Genomic DNA, 9651 nt, shown 5'->3' with positions numbered 1-9651 from the left:
CCCAGCTCCAGGTTGAGCTTTTGTTCAGCATCTTAGCTGTAGAGGGCAGTGTCACTGGCCCTCATATGTGGGATCCGAACCGGGGCCCTCTTGCATCCCAAGCGAGTTCTTAACCATCGCGCCACTCGGCCGGCCCGTCTTTCTTAATTCACTTAGTCTTTACATCAAACTCCATGAAGTAGTCTCTATTCTCATCCCAATATTACAGATGAGGAATTGGAGATGGTCAAAGTTCAAACAGCAGGTATGTGGCAGAGCCCAGACGTAAACCCATGTAGTCTGGCTTCCAAGACTGCACTATATTAACCCGCTCTGCTTTTCTGCTTCTCCTTATATAGAGTCCTCTGAATTCTTCCATTTGAAGAAAACACAAAAGAAAATACGTACACATGCCTGGATAGGACTAAAAATGTCCTGGAACGATACCCAGGAAACTCTTAGCTGCAGCTGACTATGGGGCAGGAAGAGGCGAGGCTCCAGATAAGAGGAAGACTTGCTCTGGGTCATATATATCCCTTTGTTTTTGTTTGTCCGTGTTTGTTTGTTTTATCTTTTGCATGAATTACTTTTCATTGAGTGATAACTACAAAAGCAACTATCTTTTTAGGGTAAAAACAAAAAACGAATACCTTCATTCAACAAATTGGGAAACTAAGACTGAAAGAGGAGAAGGGACCCATCAAGTTCATGAGCTAATTAATAGATGAGGAAGAGCCACAATCCATGTCTGTCTGAGTTTCCTTTCAGCTTTCTTATCCCTCTTATCCCTTATCCTTGGGGATTCTGTGGGTCAGAGATAAGAGAAAGTTCAGTTTCATTACGAATCTTTTTTTATTTTTTTAAACATTGTATATATTTTAATTAAATAAATCCCTTTGTTTACAATGCCATCATAATACTAGCACACAGAATTCAATAGCACATTAAAAGGATCAATTATACCGTGACCCAGTGGGATGTATTCCAGGGATGTAGTGATGATTCAACATACAAAAATCAATTAATGTGATATACCATATTAACAGAATGAAGGATAAAACTCACATGATGATGTTAATAGATGTAGAAAAAGTGCTTTGAAGAAATTCAATGTCCTTACATGATAAAAACTCTCAATAAACTAGAAATAGAAGAAAAATTTCCTCAATGTAATAATGTCATATATGACAAGCCCCAGCCAACATCATCCTCAACTGTGAAAAGCAGAAAGATTTTCCTCTAAGATCAGGAACAAGGGAAGGTATCCACCCTTGCCACTGCCACTTCTATTTAACGTAGTACTGGAAGTCTTAGCCAGAGCAATTAGGCAATAAAAAGACATACAAGGCCTTCAAATAGGAAAGGAAGAAGGAAAAAATGTCTTTGTTTGCAGATCACATGATTTTATATATACAATAAATCCTAAAGACTCCACCACAAAACTGTTAGAACTAATAAACAAATTCAGTAGAGTTTCAGGATAACAAATAAACATACAAAAACCTATAGCATTACTATATACCAACAATGAACTATCTGAAAAGGAAATTAGGAAAACAACTCCATTTACATTAGCATAAAAAAGAATAAAATACTTAGGAGTAAACTTAACTAAGGAGGTAATAGATTTATACACTGAAAACTACAAAACATTGATGGAAGAAATTAAAGACGACACAAACAAATGGAAATCCATCCTGTGTTCATGGATTGGAAGACGTAATATTGTTAAAATGTCCATACTACCCAAAGTGAGCTATGGATTAAATGCAATGTCTATCAAAATCCCAATGGTATTTCTTACACAAACAGAAAAAACAATTCTAAAATTCATATGGCATCAAAAAAGACCCTAAATAGCCAAAATAACCTTGAGAAAGAAGAACAAAGCTGGCAGCATCACACTTCCTTATTTCAAAATATATTACAAAGCAACAATAATTAAAACAGTATGGTACCAGCATAAAGACAGACATAGACCAATGCAGCAGAATACAGAGCTCAGAAATAAATTCATGAATATGTGATCAACTGATCTTTGACAAGGGTACCAAAATTAGTGTTGGGAAAACTGGTACCCACATGCAAAAGAATGAAATTGGACCCTTATCTTACACGATAAACAAAAATCAACTCACAATGGATTTAAGACTTAAAGGCAAGACCTGAAACAATAAAACCCCTAGGAGAAAAAATAGGGGAAATCTTCATGACATTAGTCTTGGCAGTGATTTCATGGATATGACACCAAAGGCACAAGCAACAAAAACAAAAATAGACAAGTGGGACCACATCAAACTGAAAAGTTTCTGTAAAGCAGAGGATGCAATCAACAGAATAAAAAGGCATCCTATCAAATGGGAGAAAATATTTGCAAACCATACATCTAGTAAGGGGTCAATTTCCAAAATATATAAGGAATTCTTAGAACTCAATGGCACAAAAACAAGTCACCATTAAAAAATGGGCTAAGAACTTGAATAGACATTTCTCCAAAGAAGACATACAAATGCCAACAGGTACACAAAAAGATTCTCTCCATCGGTAATCATCAGGGAAATGCAAATCAAAACTACAATGAGATATCATCTCACACATGTTAGGATGGCTATTATTAAAAAAAAGGTAAGACAGCAAGTGTTGGTGAGGATGTGGAAAAATTGGAACTCTGTACACTGTTGGTGGGAATGTATAATGATGTAACTGCTTTGGAAAACAGTATTGAGGTGCCTCAAAAGATTAAAACTAGAATTACCATATGATACAGCAGTCCTACTTCTGAGTATTTATCCAAATGAATTGAAATCAGAATATTGAAGAGATATCTGTACTCCCATGTTCATTGCAGTGTTATTCACAATAGCTAAGGGGTGAATACAACCCAAATGTCCATGAACAGATGAATGGACAAATAAATCATGGTCTATCCATACAATGAAATATTACTCAACCTTAAAAACGAAGGAAATCCTGTCATGTGCTATAACATGGATGAACCTTGAGGACATTATGATTAAGTGAAATAGGCCAGTCACAGAAAGACAAATATTGCATGATTTTTCTCATACGAGGCATGTAAAATAGAGTGAAGCTCAGAAGCAGAGAGGAGAATGGTGGTTGCCGGGGGCTAGGGGGAGGGGCTACTCAACATGTATAAAGTTTCAGTTGTACAAGATAAGTAAGTTCTAGAGATCCGCTGTACGATCTAGTGCCAACTTGGCTTCTAATGTCACTGAATTTATAGAATCCTTGGTGCCAGAGCTATGTAGTCTCTGCAAAGTATCCCAATAGTCTAGACTTTCTTCTAAAATTGCTGATATTCTCTTCCACCTTGAACTATCAGTGCTGATTAAATTGCTTATTTTGCTCAGGCATGGGAATTTGCCAAGAAGTTATTAGCCACTTTGATATGCTGGGATTTCCTTGAGTTGGACAGTTTCGTGTATTTAATCACCCTTGTTTTTCAGCAGCACTCCTATGGAGAGACAGCAAAAAGGAGGAAAAAAAAAAGATACATCACCAGATGGAGAAAGACATTAGCTACACTTGACCTTTCAAGTGTTGTGTTATTGTCTTCTAGGCCCACATCGGGAATGCCTCCATTAAGTAGATGACAGCAGCTCTGGGTGTAGACAGACGGCGTGTATCCACTAGTGAAAGCTAAAAGAGAACCCAAATAAACAAGCAACAGCGTCTGAGTATATTAGGTCACAAAGAAAATATGAAGTGTTTTTTAGTGTCTGTCTATGGAAGTGGAGGGCAGAAGACAAGAAAAGGAGAGGACAAAAAAAATCGGTTCCGTTTTTTTAAATAAAAACATAGCAGAGGAAAGGTCCTCTTAAAATTCTTATTCAACTCTTCTAGGATGATGGGTCCTTTGACTTCATTTAATGCAACGCATTTATAGTCAGTCTCTTTCCAAATTAATTTTGCTCCCTTGTCTAACCTTTCCCCCGTGAGGGAACACTGAATTCAGTGCCCCATGCAATGTCTCAATCTTTGCTGTATAAATGAGTAATGATGTTCACTGCTGGAAAATGCTATGAGGTCTCATCTCTCTACCTGCTCCAAAAAGTTTGCAGCCCCATCCTGGGCTGCTATGTGGATCACTGTGACTACAAAATAATTTTGAGTCCTGCCATTAGTGACAAGCAAATCTACATATACAAGGAAGGAAGACGAAGGATAAATCGTGGCTGACCAGAACATGACAATGGATGGAATGCTTTAAAACAGTTTTCCTTCAAAATTATGCAACTTTTTTAAAATTCGCATGACAAAGGGCATAGCAATTATTTCTCCTCCCTCCATTCCAAAAGAGAAAATAAACATAGAACTTCAGAGGAGTGAAACCATGGAACTTTAACAAACGGGTCCAGAGCCCTTTCTTCACTCGTCATTACAGTCTGAGGTCCTAGACCAGGCGGCCTCCTTACCGCTTCGCATTGATGAGACTGGAATTGCTGCCTTTCTCTGCTGCATCGTCGTGGAGTAGGGTATCATGTAAAGACGCCCTTCCTCCCCAGATCTACTTCTCCTGGAACATGATCAACTCCACTTTATGAACGGAAGCACCATGGGAAGGGAGAAGGATGGGGGTAGATAGTGAGTATTCCTTAATCAAAGCGGCTGTTTGGGCCAGCTTTATTTTGGTACCATTGGAGACTGACATGGCAACTCAGCTTCAAGTTAGAGAGAGTGGGCTCCTCTTCACGCTGTTGATATTTGATCCATGGGGTTCTAATTATTGAGACCCTAGTGCAACCGAGTCGACTCCCCAGCCTGCTGCTTTATTTCCAAGACGAACAACGGAGTCACACTCCTAATGCGAGAGGTCTGTTCGCAGAAAGGTGACAGCTCGCTCAGACCCTTCTTCCTCAGACAGCAGAGGAGACACACCACACAAAAAGAAAATGTAAATTACCTTGTCCTTACACTGAAGAAAGAAAAACCAAAGGGGTTATCGCTTTGTGAGGGGTGTAACTTTCTAAACGTGATGTCGTTTTGTACACCTGAAACTCACAATAGACTGAAATTAAACTTAAAAAAGCAACGCTGCCATGAGCATAGATCTTAAATGTTCTCAACTCCAAAAAAAAAGTGGTCGTAATGGGAGGTGATGGCAATGTTAACTAATTCTACTGTGGTAATCATTTTGCAATATAGACGTATACCATATTATCCCACTGCACACCTTCAATTTACATAATGTTAAATGTGAATTACATCTCAAGAAAGCTGGAAAGATTAAAAAAACAAAGAAAAGACAAAGGAAAAACAAAAAAGGTAGGCAAAAAAAAGAAAAGAAACAACACCCTCCTTATCCCCTGAAACCAGGGACTAGGCTCACAGGAAAACATAAAGACCCCATGTAGCGGGCCGGCCGAGTGGCACATTTGTTAAGAGCTGGCTTGGGACACCAGAGGGCCCCGGATCGGATCCCACATGAGGGCCATTGACACTGCCCTCCACAGCTAAGATGCTGAACAACAGCTCAACCTGGAGCTGGGCTGCCGTGAGTTGCCGGCAACAGTGTAGGCTGCAGCCCCTGTGGCAGTGGGTTTCCATGGGCTACCGTGTGTAGCCGGCAGCCAGCGTGAGCGGCCAGCAGCCACAGTGAGCGGCCGTCCAGAAGCCGGCAACTGATCTGCCTCGCCCGGAAGAGCGCAATGATGGTGCCAACTTTGGCCAGTGAAGCGATGTCCTCCACAACTAGACTGAAGAACAAAAGGAAAGCAACTTGTCTGTTCCCCTTCCCCAATTCCCCAGCACTGTTCACATCCCCCAATTCCCCAATAAAAATCTTTTAAAAAAAAAAACAGACTCCATGTAGAAATTACTAGGAGGGTGCAGACTTCGCCTTGAATGGAATAGTTGAGAGCTGTTTATGAAAATCTGCAACACTCACTTCTTTCATCGCCGAGATGCCTGCAAAGAATTAGAACAACACAAATCCCAGCAACAAAAGCTTCAGTTGAGCTCAGCAGAGCACACCCAGCAATAGAAGTAAGAGTAAAACACCACCTGCTCGGCTTTCAAGGTTTTAAAAACAATAACCCCAAACTCCCTCGAGGGCTTTGCTGAGCTAAAAGAAAATACAGACTCCTGCAACACGATTGAGAAAACACCTCGACTTCCATACTTTCTTATTGAGATTGGAGATAAATAGCCCGGAATTCAGGCGAATGCGTGATTTGGCCTAATTCTGTAACAGAACTACAAAGTGAGATTTTTGCCTAAACAATGCAAAATTCTGTGTTAAAAGCAACATTGCTGTAGTGACCTATCTGAGCTGCAGGATCTTTGAAGTAACAAATACGTCTTATTCTTCTTTGTCTTCCCAAGCATATGCCTCGGCACATGGCATGCATTATTTATCCATTTTTGTGTTCATTTAGCTAATACATAACATTTCCTACGCAGGCTCCCCTGGTGCTAGGTACCGGGGGCACAACACTGACTGAGTCATACGTGGTACTGTCCTTAAGAAAAGCGAAATCTAGTGGAGCATGCCAAACAAAACAACACATCTGAACTTAGGTAAGGAGAGAAGTTGTTGGAAATAATGATTGCATGTAAGTGCAAAGGGACAATTACAATAAAGAAAGGGAAACTATTGCAATAGAGTGAAGACTGATCATGAGATCTGCAAGTGTCTCAGTTCAGGCATGGAAGGACTTTGCTTTTACAGGGGATGATAAACAATGGTGGCATGATGGGAAGGAACATCAGAGAACGGTTTGTCTTCAAGACAATCTGTGTGTTGCTTCAGGCTGAAGCTGGGTCAAAATCCAGAGGCCTGAGGAAAGGAGAGAAGGCTGACAAAATTCAGCCAAGTGCAGTTAGTGGGCATTTTGTTTTGATTTTTTTCCAGTGGGGACAAACATTTCAGCTACTCATTTATGAGACAAGGATGGGAATTTGGAGGATCCAAGTCTGGCCTTGGCATAGGTATTCAGCGGGCTCATTCCAAGACTGGGCTAAGTCATATGGGGAAGAGTGGTTCTACCAAGATCCACTTGGTAGTAAGTCATTTCAGGGAACACAAAAAGTGTCAGGGAGTTCTTTTCTTTCTTTCTTTCTCTCTTTTTTTTTCAGATTTCAAGGCAGGGAGAGCATGTCTCCTTACTCCCCAGTTGAAAACCACTGATCTAGACTACAGCCATAGTAGCTGTGGTAGATTAGATCATTGTTTAGCAAATAGTCACTCCCTCCCCTCTAGCCTCCATGGGAGGAGAGTTTTTCCATGCCTCTTTGATGTTGGGCTTACCCGTGTACTTGCTTTGGTCAATGCCATGATGTAAGTAGGGGTTTGACATGTACCTGTGTGGCTGGGGTTGCCCTTTGTGCGACTGACACTGCTGTGAGAGCAACTTCCCCTGGGTGGCCAGCCAGTCCCAGAAGAAGGAGATGCATGAAGAAGACAGAACTGCACCTGCAGACTGGAGAGAAACCAGCCTATATCAGCCAACCCACATGCCTACAGTCTGTAGCTGAACCACAGACCCATAGCCTGGAGCTAAGCCACCCTAGCCCACTCACGATGTACGCCGCCGAGTTTCGAGGTAGTTCTTTTATGCCGCAAAAGCTGACTGATATTCTAATTTTCTAAGTAACACCCTCATTATCTTCTTGCCTTCAAAATGACCTCTCCAATCTCCACAGAGTATCAGACTCTTCCTCCTAGAATAAGAAGGTCAGATTGTGTCTCTCCTCAAAAATCTTCAATGGCTCCCCATTGCCTGTAGAATAAAATAGAAATATCTTTGGCATGAGACCCAAAGCCCTTAATAATTGGACTCCAAATGACCTCTTTCAGACACCATCTGCTGTCATACCACTTACTATAGTTATTGATTCAATAAATATCTACTCCCCACCTACTAGGTACCAGGTACTAGGCTGGGTACAGGGGATATAAGATGAACAGAATATGGATACCACACTCTAGGAGCCCTTATGTTAATTGGAGATACAGATAAGAAAACACGCAGTTTTGATTCAAGGTGCAAGTGTTAATACAGGGGTTCGCGCAGGGTACTATGGGGATGTATAGGAGGGGCTTCCTGAGGGAGGTCGTGAGTATGCTGAGATCTAAGATGAGAATAGAAGTCAACATGGCAAAAAGAGGAGCAAAGGATGGTTTAGGCAGAGGGATGCAGCTGGATATTCAAAGGCCTGAGGATAAGAGAGCACAGCACGTTTGCATAATTGCGGACATTTAGTTCAGTATGCCACATGGAATATTAAGGGAGAGAAGGTAACAATGGCATGAGGTAAGGCTACAGAACACAAGCAAAGGCCCAGCAATGCTGGGTAGGTAGACCATGTGCGGTAAAGAGTTTCCATTTTGCAGGAACCATGCATTGTAGAGAAAAGTCTGAGATCTACAGCCAGGATGCCGGGATCTGTTTTCCAGCACAAGTATTTCCTAGTGTGTAACCTTGGGCAAGTTTTAAACATCTCCCATTGCCTCCATTTCTTCATCGGTAAATGGGGGACAATAGTCGTGCCTACAGGTCTAGGGAACTCTCCTTGACTCCCCTGTTTGTTCCTCACCTTGGTGGGGCAACACCGCTTGGCATAAAGCCTCTCAAAAAGTGCTGGAGCTTGGTGACCTTGCATCACAGTCCACCCTGATGCCCTCTGGATCTGCCTTTAGATGCTCACTTTGGCCTCCTGTCCTGGATATGACCCTGCTGATGGCTTTGTTCTTTCCATGCCTCGCCCCTTGAGTCCTGAAGTGTTCCTTGTGTTGACTTTTTGCTTCCAATCCAATTTGTCCAGTATTCTGGTCCTGATTCTTTCTTTTTTTTATAATTTAATATTACTATTAGCTTCAGATGTACAAAACAACATAATGATTAGACATTTACACCCCTCACAAAGTGATAACCCCCCAAAATCTACTACCCCTCTGACATCGTACCTAGCTGTTACAATTCTACTGACTCTATTCCCTATGCTATACTTTACCTCCCGTGACTATATACATATATACATATATATATATATATATATATATATATATACGTATATATATATATATACGTATATATATATTTAATTATAGTCGACACTCAATATTATTTTATATTAGTTTCAGGAGCACAGCGCAGTGGTTAGGCTTATGGTCCTGATTGTTGTCTCGTTCCTTAGACCATCTTCATCTGTGGAGATTCTGCCTGCGACTCTGTCTTCTGCTAGGGTATAGAGTCCCACAGCGTTTCCGACATCTGTCTTGAGTGTAGTCCAAGTTGGACTGGTACCAGAAAAGCCTGGTGAAAGAGCGCTGATGTCTCTCAGCAACACTGGACACAGTCGGTCCCTCCATCCTTCTCATGGTACTGTTTTCTCATTGCTCCCAGGACCCCGCCACCTCCTGGTTTTCCCTCTAGCTGTCTCTTTTTGGCAGGTGCTTTCTCTTCCAAGTTACTTCAATAGCAGAGAGTCTCACAATGTAACATAAATAAGAATAAGCTGGGAAGCCATAAAATGCACATTCCTGGGCCCTGCCCACAGATATTCTGATTCAGAAGGGGCCTGGAAGTCTGCATTTTTTTTATTTATTTTTTTTTATTATGGTTCAAAAAAACAAACCAAAAAACTTTTATTTAAAACTAGTCCAACGAGGTGGATGGGGCTGGCGCCATCCCACTCCCTTCTTTCTAC

The sequence above is a fragment of the Hipposideros armiger genome, unplaced genomic scaffold (genome assembly GCF_001890085.2).
Source record: "Hipposideros armiger isolate ML-2016 unplaced genomic scaffold, ASM189008v1 scaffold_103, whole genome shotgun sequence".
Taxonomy (NCBI): domain Eukaryota; kingdom Metazoa; phylum Chordata; class Mammalia; order Chiroptera; family Hipposideridae; genus Hipposideros; species Hipposideros armiger.
The sequence above is the reverse complement of the archived record's forward strand: the minus strand, read 5'-3'. Positions refer to the sequence as shown.